The following is a 12,500-nucleotide window of genomic DNA, read 5'->3' as shown; positions in this document are numbered from 1 at the left end:
ATAAAGGGCAACGTAAGTTCACAGGAAGGTTTGTGGAATAGCGAAATTTATGGATTCTTATATCAGTAATGCCTAATCTGAATCTGATGTAGATGTCCCTTAATGCCTTATTCTTAATGTACTCGAAATACGGTTCTAATGAAAATTCAAATAAAAATTTTCTATATACACAATATCGCTCGTGTTCCTGAATCTTACAACACCATCCTTGTTTCCAACAGTCAATCAATCGCTCTTTGAAGACACGTAAAAACCAGGTTACATTTTGTACACCTTCGTTTTGCCATACATAACCAAATCCATACATGGCAAGAAAGTTGCGAATACCTGATACCCAGCATTACTTATTGTTATTGTCTAGATTTACAAGCATAATGTAGGCTTTCTTAGGCAACCTTTCAGCTGTCATTCTTGAAAGTCGCAGCCAGTATCGGATGGCATTTGTTTTTGCGTCTATATGTAATGGTACTCTTCCAGTTTCACCATAAACCATATCATTTGATGTTCTAGGTGCGACGTTTAATGATTTTTTTTTTCAGAGCAAATGTGTGGGCTTTTTGTCGGAATGGAATGTATCTAAGGTTCCCCATATTTCAGATCCATAGAGAGAGACAGAGAGAGGGCAGAGAGAGAGAGGGCAGAGAGAGAGAGAGACAGAGGAGGGTGCTGGGTTTGTTGGGGAATGGGGTGGTGTAAACAATAACACTGTCCAACAAACAAACAAACTAACGAACGAACGAACGAACAAACAAACAAACAATGCGAAAAAAAAACAACTCGCCTACCACCACTACCCCCTCCCCCTCCCCCTCCCCCACTCCGCAATCCTTCTCCACCCCAAACCCCCCACCCCCAACCTCACAACCCCACGCCCTCTTCTTCCAAGGAGCAAGGAGAATGCTAATTGCTGAGTTCCGGCAGACGATGACGCCGATGACTACGAAAAAGAAGGAGAAGAAGAAGAAGAAGAAGAAAAAAACTGACATGAAGTGAATGAAATAAAGCGGAAAAACTAAAGCCGGGGTTTGATGAGCCAAGAATCGTCTCCCCTCTTGCGCTGTGTGTGTGTGTGTGTGTGTGTGTGTGTGTGTGTGTGTGTGTGTGTGTGTGGAGGTGAGGGTTTTCCGCCCTTGATTCGTGGCGAGGGAGTGAGGGTGGGGGGTGGGGGTGTGTGTGGGGGAGACAACATGGCAGCAATAATTACACTCTTCTCCCTCCCTTCAACGAAAGACAGAAGGAAAGGAAGGAAGGAAGAAGACACAGCAAGGAAAGCAAACACACTTCTCCTTTTCTTTCACAGAAAGACAGAAGGAAAGAAAGGAAGGAAGGAAGGGAGGGAGGGAGGGAGGGAGGAAGGGAAGGGAGGGGGGAAGAAGGAAGGAAGGGAGGGAGGGGGAAGGAAGGGAAGGAGGAAGGAAGGAAGGGAGGGAGGAAAGGGATGGGGGGAAAGGAAGGAGGGATGGGGGAAGGAAGGAAAGGAGGGAGGGAAGGAGGGGGTAAGGAAGGGAAGGGAGGGGGGAGGAAGGAAAGGAGGGTGGGAGGGGGAAGGAAGGAAGGGAGGGAGGGAAGGAGGGGGTAAGGAAGGGAAGGGAGGGGGGAGGAAGGAAGGAAGGGAGGGAAAGAGGAAGGAAAGGAGGGAGGGAAGGAGGGAGGAAGGAAGGGGGGATGGAGGGTGGGAGGGGTAAGGAAGGGAAGGGAGAGGGGAGGAAGGAAGGAAGGGAGGGAGGAAAGGGATGGGGGGAAAGGAAGGAGGGATGGGGGAAGGAAGGAAGGAAGGAAGGAAGGAAGAAGACACAGCAAGGAAAGAAAACACAAGCGAGATGGCAGCATTGATAAACAGACTTCTCCTTTTCTTTCACAGAAAGACAGAATGAAAGAAAGGAAGGAAGGGAGGGGGGGAAGGAAGGAAAGGAGGGAGGGAAGGAAGGAAGGGAGGAGGAAGGAAGGAAGGAAGGGAAGGAGGAAGGAAGGAAGGGAAGGAAGGAAGGAAGGGATGGAGGGTGGGAGGGGGTAAGGAAGGGAAGGGAGGGGGGAGGAAGGAAAAAGAGGGAGGGAAGGAAGGAAGGAAGGGAGGGAGGGAGGGAAGGAGGGAGGAAGGAAGGAAGGGAGGGAGGGAGGAAGGGAGGGAGGGGGGAAGGAAGAAAGGGAGGGATGAAGAGAAGGAGTAAGGAAAGAAGGAAGGGAGGAAGAAAGGGAAGGAAGGAAGGGAGGGAGGGTGGGAGGGGGTAAGGAAGGGAAGGGAGGGGGGAGGAAGGAAGGAAGGAAGGAAGAAGACTCAGCAAAGAAAGAAAACACAAACGAGATGGCAGCAATTCTCCTTTCCCTTCACAGAGGGACAGAAGGAAAAAAAAAGAAGGAAGGAAGGAAGGAGGGAAAGGACACAGCAAAGAAGAAAGAAAGGACAAACAACGTCACAACAGCAATACTTTCACTCTTCACAGAAAGACAGAATGAAAGGAAGGAAGGAAGGAAGGGAAAAGACACAGCAAAGAAGAAAGAAAGAAATAAAAAGGACATGGTGACAACAATAATTACACTCTTCTCTCTTCCTTCACAGAAAGGGGAAGAAAGACAGAATGAAAGGAGGGATAGAATGAATAAAGGAAGGAAAGAAAAGGAGAAATGAAGAACGAAGACTTTGCATGGAAGAACACGAAGACAGAAAGAAAGAAAGAAAAACAAACAAAACAAAACAACAACAAACAAAAAAAACAAGGACTGAAACAAAGAATGGATGAAAGAAAGAAGCCAGAGAGAGAGAGAGAGAGAGAGAAGATGAAGAAGAGAGACATTCTTCTTCTGCTTCTTCTTTTTCGTTCGTGGGCTCCAACTCCCACGTTCACTCGTATGTACACGAGTGGACTTTTACGTCTACGACCGTTTTTACCCTGCCATGTAGGCAGCCATACTCCGTTTTCGGGGTGTGCATGCTGGGTATGTTCTTGTTTCCATAACCCACCGAACGCTGACATGGATTACGGGATCTTTAACGTGCGTATTTGATCTTCTGCTTGCCGTATACACACGAAGGGGGTTCAGGCCCAAAGCAGGTCTGTACATATGTTGACCTGGGAGATCGGAAAAAAAAAACTCCACCCTTTACCCACCAGGCGCCGTTACCGAGATTCGATCCCGGGACCCTCAGAGTGAAAATCCAACGCTTTAACCACTCGGCTATTGCGCCCGTCTGAAGAGAGATATGAAACAGGGGAAAAAGGAACACAAAAAAACAAGAAACAAACAAAAAGAAAAAGAAGAACTCAAACGAACCCAACCTATCATATTAAAGCAGAACTTTTCTGTTGTCGAAGAAATGAAAGAAAGAAAGAGAGAATGATAGAAAGAAAGAAAGAAAGACCTGAAAGGAAGGCAAACAAAGAAACGAAAGAAAGACAGAAGAAAGAAAGAGAGAATGATATAAAGAAGAAATGATAGAAAGAAAGAAAGATAGAAAGAAAGACCCGAAAGGAAGGCAAACAGAAACGAAAGAAAGAAAGAGAGAAGAAAGAAAGGTGAGAAGAAAAATGGAAGGAAGACAAAAGAAATAAGAAAAGAAAAATCAAACAAGCGTACATTACACTAAGAAGCTTCTGTAATTATATTTTGAGAAGAAGAAGAAGAAGAAAAACAAAACACCCCCCCCCCCCCACCCTAAAAAAACACCCCAAAAACAAAAAAAACACCAAAAAACAACAACCAAACAAACAAAAACACCGAAGAAAAGAGAAAGAAAGAAGACAGGAGAGAGAGAGACAGAGAAAGAATGAAAGAAAGAAGGCTTTCATTCGAACGAGGACTACGCAACATTAACACATTTCTGTTATCGAGGAAGTACAAACAGTTCTATAAACAAAAAACAACAACAGAATACATGAGAGAAAAAAAAACCCAAAGAAATAAATAAATAAAGAAGGCTTCCATTCGAACGAGGACTACGCAACATTAACACATGGGAGAAAAAAACAACAAAGAAAGAAAGAAAAAAAGAATGAGTGAATGAATGACAAAGAGAAGAGAAGAAAGACATTAACTCTCTCCATACGAACGGCGAAAGAGACGACGTTAACAGCGTTTCACCCCAATTACCATCATCAAAATATTGCAAGCGGAAGGCTCTTATACTGAAGAGGTGAATGTTGACAAAGAATACCACAATTCTGACGACGAAAGCTAAAGGTTGGGTCATTCAGACACCCACTGGACATCCGAGGTGTCTGTGTAGAGGAGAAGAGAGGACTGGCCGTACTGAGTGAGTTAAAAAAAGACAAGAAAAGAGTTGTAGGGAGGACAGGGACTCGATCCTTTCCTTCTGTCATTTTCTAACCCCTCCGATCCCCCCACCCCTTTCCCCAGTCGAAGCAACGTATCCAATCACACCTGGGTGGAGTGAGAAAAAGGCAGAACAAATGTGGAGTGATGGCCTAGAGGTAACGCGTCCGCATAGGAAGCGTGAGAAATCTGAGCGCGCTGCGCTGCTGGTTCGAATCACGGCTCAGCCGCCAATATTTTCTCTCCCCTCCACTAGACCTTGAGTGGTGGTTTAGACGCTAGTCATTCCGATGAGACGATAAACCGAGGTCTCGTGTGTGCAGCATGCACTTAGCGCATGTAAAAGAACCCACGGCAACAAAAGGGTTTTTTTTCTTGGCGAAATGCTGTAGAAAAATCCACTTCGATAGGAAAAACAAATAAAAACACTGCACACAGGGGGAAAAAAGAAAGAAAAAAGGGGGGGTTGGCGCTCTCAGTGGAGCGATGCGCTCTCCCTGGGGAGAGCAACCCGAATTTCACACAAAGAAATATGTTGTGACAAAAAAAAAAAAAAAAAAGGAGAAATACACAATACACTACAAAGTGCCTGTCTCCAGTGACACAGGAACAGAATCCTGAACCCTGGTCATTGGTGATCTCCCCACGCCCCCTCTCACCATCTCCGTCCCATTCCACACCATCCCGCCTCTTCACCCTATACTACTAGTAACCTTACGCTCATTTGTCTTATATTACTCTTATTGTCACAATGGATTTCTCTGTGGTGAAATTTGGGCTGCTCTCCCAACGGAGAGCACGTTGCTATACTGAGAACGCCACCCCCCCTTTTTTTTTCTTTCTTTCTTTCTTTTTTTTGGGGGGGTCTGCCTGCAATTTTATTTGTTTTCCTGTCGAAGCGGATTTTTCTAAGTTTTGTTAATTCAAGCAATTTAAAACTCTTCTTCACAGAGATTCTAGAACCATAGTGCAGAAATATGACTTTGGTGAATAACAATTTAGGCGAATTAACGTGCAAATGCAAACCCTAAAACCAAACTACTATTCCAAGGAGAGGCGTGGAAAGGCCACGGGGCTTAATTTTTGCCCTAAATAGGAAAAAAAAATAAAACTACACGCAGGAATTTTTTTTTTTTAAATGGGTGGCGCTGTAGTGTAGCGACGCGCTCTCCCTGCGGAGAGCAGCCCGAATTTCACACAGAGAAATCTGATGTGATAAAAAGAAATACAATACTTTGACGTTTCTTCTGTTGATAACTTCTTCTTCTTCTGCGTTCGTGAGCTGCAACTCCCACGTTCACTCGTTATGTACATGAGTAGGCTTTTACGTGTATGACCGTTTTTACCCCGCCACGTAGGCAGCCATACTCCGTTTTTGGGGGTGTGCATGCTGGGTATATTCTTGTTTCCATTACCCACCGGACACTGACGTGGATTACAGGATCTTTAACGTGCGTATTTGATTTTTTTTTTTTTTTTTTTTTTTTTTTGCTTGCGTATACACACGAAGGGGGTTCAGGCACTGTCAGGTCTGCACATATGTTGACCTGGGAGATCGGAAAAATCTCCACCCTTTACCCACCAGGCGCCGTTACCAAGAGTCGAACCCTGGACCCTCAGATTGAAAGTCCAACGCTTTAACCACTCAGCTATTGCGCCCGTCTTCTGTTGATAACGTTTCTGATCATTCTGTAGTTTCCTCAACGTATACACCGTGCATCCCCAGTACTCCAGTTGCAGCTGTCAGTGGAAATAGCTGTTCACGTGTATCTTCTGAAGGAAGGCCACCGCAAGCGCTTCAAGGACACCTTGAAGACAAACCTCAAAGCCTGTGACATAGACATCGCTTCCTGGGAAACTGATGCCCTTGACCGCTGTCGCTGGAGGATGCTGTGTTCTAGTGGCATAAAGACGTTTGAAAACAAGAGAACGCTGGCCATTAAGGAGAAGCGTGAGCGAAGGAAGCAGGGCTCAACTTCTGGAGACGTTTTCCCTTGCAAACACCTGTGGGAAGTGCTACGCATCCAGAATCGGCCTCTTCTCCCATATGAGGACACACACACCGACATATAAGCCTGCCTGCCTACTCATCCGTCGGACCAACGGGAGACTCCATCAGTTACAACTGTCAGTGGAAATAACTGTTCATGTGTATCTTCTTGGGAAGATAAGGTAACAAACAGTTTAGTTTCATGTAATGGAGTGCCACAGACACAGCACAGTTAACATTTCTGTGTGCGGCTTGCGATCACGTCTGCGTTACAAAGTGTTTACAGAGTACATACAGCAGTTTGATGTTATTGTGTTCTTGGAAACAAAGACTGATGATGTGGATAATTTATTTGTGTCATGTTGTTTTGAAAAAATAGGGTTATGGTATTAAGCATTTTAACCGTACATGTCTTTCTAACCTTCGTTCTAGCGGAATTGGTATTTGCAGTAAAATGTAGTATTTACGTTTGATGATGTACATATTTACTTTACAAATGTGTTTGTGTTGCATGAGTTTTGTTGAGGAAATCTTTAACGGGATATGAAAAAGACTGGTCGGATGTTGGTGTTAATACTCCACACGAGTGCTTCCATTATTTTATTTTCTCAAGGCCTGATTAAGCGCGTTGGGTTACGCTGCTGGTCAGGCATCTGCTTGGCAGATGTGGTGTAGCGTATATGGATTTGTCCGAACGCAGTGACGCCTCCTTGAGATACTGATACTGATACTGTTCCATTATAACAATATTGAACTGTTTGACGAGTTAGAAAATGAAATTTATTATTTAAAAGCTAAACATGACGATTGTGACATACTTCTAACGGGTGACTTTAGTGCATATACTTAATGTCTTAATGATTATGTAGGATCCCGAAGATGCTACTGTATAGCCAGCTGAAGGAAGGCCACCGCGAACTTGGAAGACCCTGCAAGCGCTTCAAGGACACCTTGAAGACAAACCTCAAAGCCTGTGACATAGACATCGCTTTGTGGGAAACTGATGCCCTTGACCGCTCTCGCTGGAGAACGCTGTGCTCTAGTGGTATAAAGACGTTTGAAAACGCTGGCCATTAAGGAGAAGCGTGAGCGAAGGAAGCAGGGCTCAACTTCTGGGCACGTTTTCCCTTGCAGCACCTGTGGGAAAGTGCTACGATTCCAGAATCAGCCTCTTCTCCCATATGATGACACACACTGACAAACAAGCCTGCCTGCCTACTCATCCGTCGGTCCGACGGGAGACTCCATTATTATTAGATGTAAGTCAATCTAATACCATTCATTTTGATGACGTGTTTTAAGAATGCTATGAAGAATAATATATTCAACTTTGTCAAGGAACACCTCAAGACAAAGACCGAACAACTACGGTTATCGTGTACTAGACATGTGTAAAATATCATCGCTGTTTATATTTGATGGTATGGAAGGGTGTGATGCTGATGTTGGAATGTGCACAAGTAAAGGTGGCACTGTGGTTGACTATATGATTGGGTCATCATTTCTGTTGAAGCAGGTGCTAGACTTTAATGTTGATTTTTTGATGCAATGTTATCCGATGTCTGTTGCCCTTTTTGTGTTCATCAACTGGAATGGGAAGCAGTGAGAATGATGTGTGCGTTAATCTTTTTAGATGAAGCAAAATCGAAAACGAGTCGTATTTATATTACTGATCAACCGTGTTGCAGTGATTCTCCTTTGGATTGTAATTAAACTGAAAAAAAAATCAAAAAGTGGGATAATGAAAAGTGGTCTCTCTGTACCTAGAGCATTTAGCAGAATATGACATTAACTCTCTCCATACGAACGGCGAAAGAGACGACGTTAGCAGCGTTTCACCCCAATTACCACCATCAAAATATTGCAAGCGGAAGGCTCTTATACTGAAGAGGTGAATGTTGACAAAGAATACCACAATTCTGACGACAGAAGCTAAAGGTTGGGTCATTGACACACCCACTGGACATCCGAGGGGTCTGTGTAGAGGAGAAGAGAGGACTGGCCGTACTGAGTTAATGTAGTTAGTAGACAATTACTTTTAACAAGGTCAGAAAACGTTTTCATCAACCGTGGTCTAATGGTGTTTGTAAGGGAAAATGGGCAAACTACTTTGAAACAAACCATAAAGTCCAAAAGTCAGACACTAAACTACACCGACAATTCTTTGCTTTTAAAAGCTCGACTATCCAGGCTAAACTTTGAGAATAACAGAGAGTGCCTCTTTCCCACTCTCTCGGCCAAGAGGGCTTTAGGACAGTCGCCGTTGGGCAAGGACCAACTAGCCCTCAAGGCTGCAGTACTAACAGCCAATGAAATCTTGCCTCATATATTGGGAGTCATAGTCCTACACACACACACACACACACACACACAGCTGTAAATGAATTCCCATTGCAATGGAGAAACTATTGATCGTACAACTCTCACTTTGGCCGTTTGGCCCAACTGTAAATTCATACCACCAATTTCTGATATAAGCCAGGCGTTGTGCTATAGATACAACAACAACAGCAATAGAAATTAACGTACAAAATAAATCAGCGTTTTGTTCTTGTCTGACAATCTTTAGGTCTTAATCCATTCAGTACAGCCAGTCCTCTCTTCTCCTCTACACAGACCCCTCGGATGTCCAGTGGGTGTCTCAATGACCCAACCTTTAGCTTCCGTCGTCAGAACTGTGGTATTCTTTGTCAACATTCACCCCTTCAGTATAAGAACGTTCCGCTTGCAATATTTTGATGATGGTAATTGGGATGAAACGCTGTTAACGTCGTCTCTTTCGCCGTTCGTATGGAGAGAGTTAACCCATTCAGCCCCGAAGAGTCTACACTGAGCCTCAGCAGGCTTCATTGCCATGTTGATGCGGAAGAAAACCCCGCGGGAAATATAAAGCTGTGGAGTGATGGCCTAGAGGTAACCCGTCCGCCTAGGAAGCGAGAGAATCTGAGCGCGCTGGTTCGAATGACGGTTCAGCTGCCGATATTTCCCCCCCCCCCCTCCACTAGACCTTGAGTGGTGGTCTGGACGCTAGTCATTCGGATGAGACGATAAACCGAGGTCCCGTGTGCAGCATGCACTTAGCGCACGTAAAAGAACCCACGGCAACAAAAGGGTTGTTCCTGGCAAAGTTCTGTAGAAAAATCCACATCGATAGGAAAAACAAATAAAACTGCATGCAGGAAAAAATACAATAAAAAAGAAAGAAAAAAAAAAAGGGTGGCGCTGTAGTGTAGCGATGCGCTCTCCCTGGGGAGAGCAGCCCGAATTTCACACAGAGAAATCTGTTGTGATAAAAAGAAATACAAATACAAATACGAAATCAACCTTTTTTCCCCGGCTCCTAACGGACATGCGTAGACAGCCGGAAATGCTGTAAAAAGTTAGTTCCCCTCTGCTCGCAGTTAACCCTTTACCCGCCAAGCTCGCATTTATGCTCAAGCGTGGTAGCGGACCCATGTCACTGAAAGGTGACCATTCATTGGTCTGTTATCCATGAACCTACTGCTCTTAATGTTCGGTGGTAGGATAGGCCATGTTTTCTATACATCGCATGAGGAATCCCCAGTTATTCTTAGCCACTGTCTTTTCTGTGTTTATACCACAAGGGATTTTTTTTAAACTCTAAACTGACTGGTGGTGAAAGGGTTAATGCACATGTCGGAACATGGAAACCGTTTTATTCAAACAAAGTTCGGTGCCAGAGCATTTGCTTGGATGCAGGACTGAATGAGTTAAACAGCAACAACAGTAACAGAAATCTGAACACAAAGCAGCATTTTATTCTTGACTGACAACCACTGGGTCTTTGTTTAATTTAAACAGCAACAACAGCAACATAAAATTTACGTGCTAAACATAAAGCAACATTTTTTAAAATTCTTGAATGACAATCTTTAGGTCTTAAACATCAACAACAGTAACAGAAATTAACGTGCTGAACACAAAGCGGCATTTGATTCTTGGCTGACTATGTACAGGTCGTACACATGCCACACAGAATATGCAGACAAAGATATCAAAGTTAATTTGACTTCGAGGATTGAGAAAGGTAAAGAAGTCTTCATCAAGGACAGGAGTGTAAAATATTAAACAACAATTTACCAAGACATTCAACCATGTTACTCAACAAAAGTCGGGAGATCAAAAGAGTTGAAAGACAGAAAGACAAAGAAAGATAGAAAAAGAAACAAAGAAAAACACTGAAAGACACACAAAGAAAGACAAACACAAAGAGGACAAAGAAAGAAAGAAAGAAAGAAAGAAAGAAAAGACAAACACAAAGATTGAAAGAAAGAAAGACAATGAAAGAAAGAAAGAAAGCTAAAGAAATCAGAATGACAAAGAAACACACATAAAGAAAGACAAACACAAAGAAAATGAAACACAAAGACCGAGAGAAAGACAAAGAAAGAAATAGACAAAGAAAGACAGAAAGAAAGAAAGAAAAATTTAAACAAAAAGAAAGGCAAAGAATGAAAGACAGAAAGAAAGAAAGAAAAATTTAAACAAAAAGAAAGGCAAAGAATGAAAGAGTGAAAGAAAGAAAGAAAGAAAGGTAGACATAGGCAGGAAGAGACAAAAGACACATACAAGAAAATAGATACACACACACACACACACACACACACACAGAAAACGAAAAGGCAAGTCTCCCTCTCTCTCTCTCTCTCTCTCTCTCACACACACACACACACACACACACACACACACACACACATTCACTAATATTTTTTTTATAGCTAATTTCAAACAAAAAGAGAAAGAGGACAACAAGTAAAACAAAAAATCTGAACAATTTTCAAACAGCTTGAAAACATTGAACAATAATAATAATAATACTAAATAAAAAATAAGGCACACACTCACACGTAATAACAGTCCTCCCCCACCCCCTACCCCTCCCGCCCCCCCTCCATCCCCTTCCCCTCTTTTTTTCCAATCTAAGCCGACACACACATTTAACTTGCAGAAAGAAAAAGCAATGAAGTAAAACGAAACGAAACGAAACGAACCGAAGAAAAATAAGACACACACTCACACATAACAAAACTCCTCCCCCCCCCCCCCACTCACCCCCCACCCCCAATCCCCTCCCCGTCTTTTTTGCAATCTAAGCTGCCCCCCACACACATTAACTTGCAGAAAGAAAAGAAGCGAAACAATTAAAAAAAACAAAAAAACGAAACGAACCGAAGCAAAAAGCCATTCCAACAAATAAACTTACCCCTCAAAAACAACAAACAAAAGAAACAAGAGTGCCAAAGTTCCAGGAAAAAGATTGGGAACTGGTCTCAGCAGTCGTGCTGTGTTCTTCCTCTTCAAGTCGGAGCCGTTCAAAGAACAGACGGTCTAAAAGCGTCGACCATTTATTTTGAACTCCTTCGTTAAGTGGGAGGAGGAAGGAGCATGTTGGGAAGGGAAAGGGAAGGGACTGGAGGCGTCATCAACAACCAATCAGTGACAAGTGTGTGTGTGTGTGTGCGTGCGTCTGGTCTCGCTCGCTCGCTCGCTTTCGCCTAGCATGCGAGGACGCTGCTGTTTTGGGGTACGTGGGATTCCCCGCACGTGAAGGGTTAGTTAAAGTATCGTGGTGGATTGATTGATCAGTGGTTTGAAGACAAAGGGTTATAAGGTGGGTGGGTGGGTGGGTGGCTGTCCCTGCATATCTTTCTCTGTCTCTGTCTCTCTGTCTGTCTCTGTCTCTTTGTCTCTCTCTGTGTCTCTGTCTGTCTGTTTCTCTCTCTCTCTGTCTCTGTCTCTCAGGAAAATCAGGAAAATAAAGATTCATTCATTCATTCATTCGTGTTTTTTTCTCTCTCTCTCTGTCTGTCTGTCTCTCTCTCTGTGTCTTAAATCTGTCTGTCTGTCTGTCTCTCCCTCTCTCTGTCTGTCTCTGTCTCTCAGAAAAATCAGGAAAATACAGATTCATTCATTCATTCATTCATTCATTCGGTTTTTTTCTCTCTGTCTGTCTGTCTCTCTCTGTCTCTGTCTCTCTCTCTCTTGTTCAAGTTATATCCCCCATAAAACATAGTTATTTGCGATACAGACCCTATTTAGATAATGATGATAGGTGTTGTCCTTTCTGTCGGAATGCCATTGAAAATGAAGTGCATTATCTTTGTGTGTGTCACAAATCTCAGGATCTGAGAGAAGATTCAATCTCTCTCTGTCTGTCTGTCTCTGTCTCTCTGTCTGTCTGTTTGTCTCTCTCTCTCTCTGTGTCTGTCTCAGGAAAATC

The 12,500-nt window shown here is 43.5% G+C and overlaps 1 protein-coding gene across 1 annotated transcript in view; it reads right to left on the bottom strand.

Annotated features, from left to right (window-relative positions):
• LOC143291104 (uncharacterized) overlaps positions 1-11,586 on the bottom strand; it is a 28,400-nt gene extending 16,814 nt beyond the window's left edge. The window contains exon 1 of the mRNA XM_076600729.1: positions 11,484-11,586. The gene's annotated coding sequence lies outside the window, so the exon portion shown is untranslated. The remainder of the gene's footprint in view (positions 1-11,483) is intronic.
• Positions 11,587-12,500: the final 914 nt, after the last annotated feature.

Source organism: Babylonia areolata, chromosome 16 (assembly GCF_041734735.1).
Source record: "Babylonia areolata isolate BAREFJ2019XMU chromosome 16, ASM4173473v1, whole genome shotgun sequence".
Classification (NCBI taxonomy): Eukaryota; Metazoa; Mollusca; class Gastropoda; order Neogastropoda; family Buccinidae; genus Babylonia; species Babylonia areolata.
The sequence above is the reverse complement of the archived record's forward strand: the minus strand, read 5'-3'. Positions and strand labels throughout refer to the sequence as shown.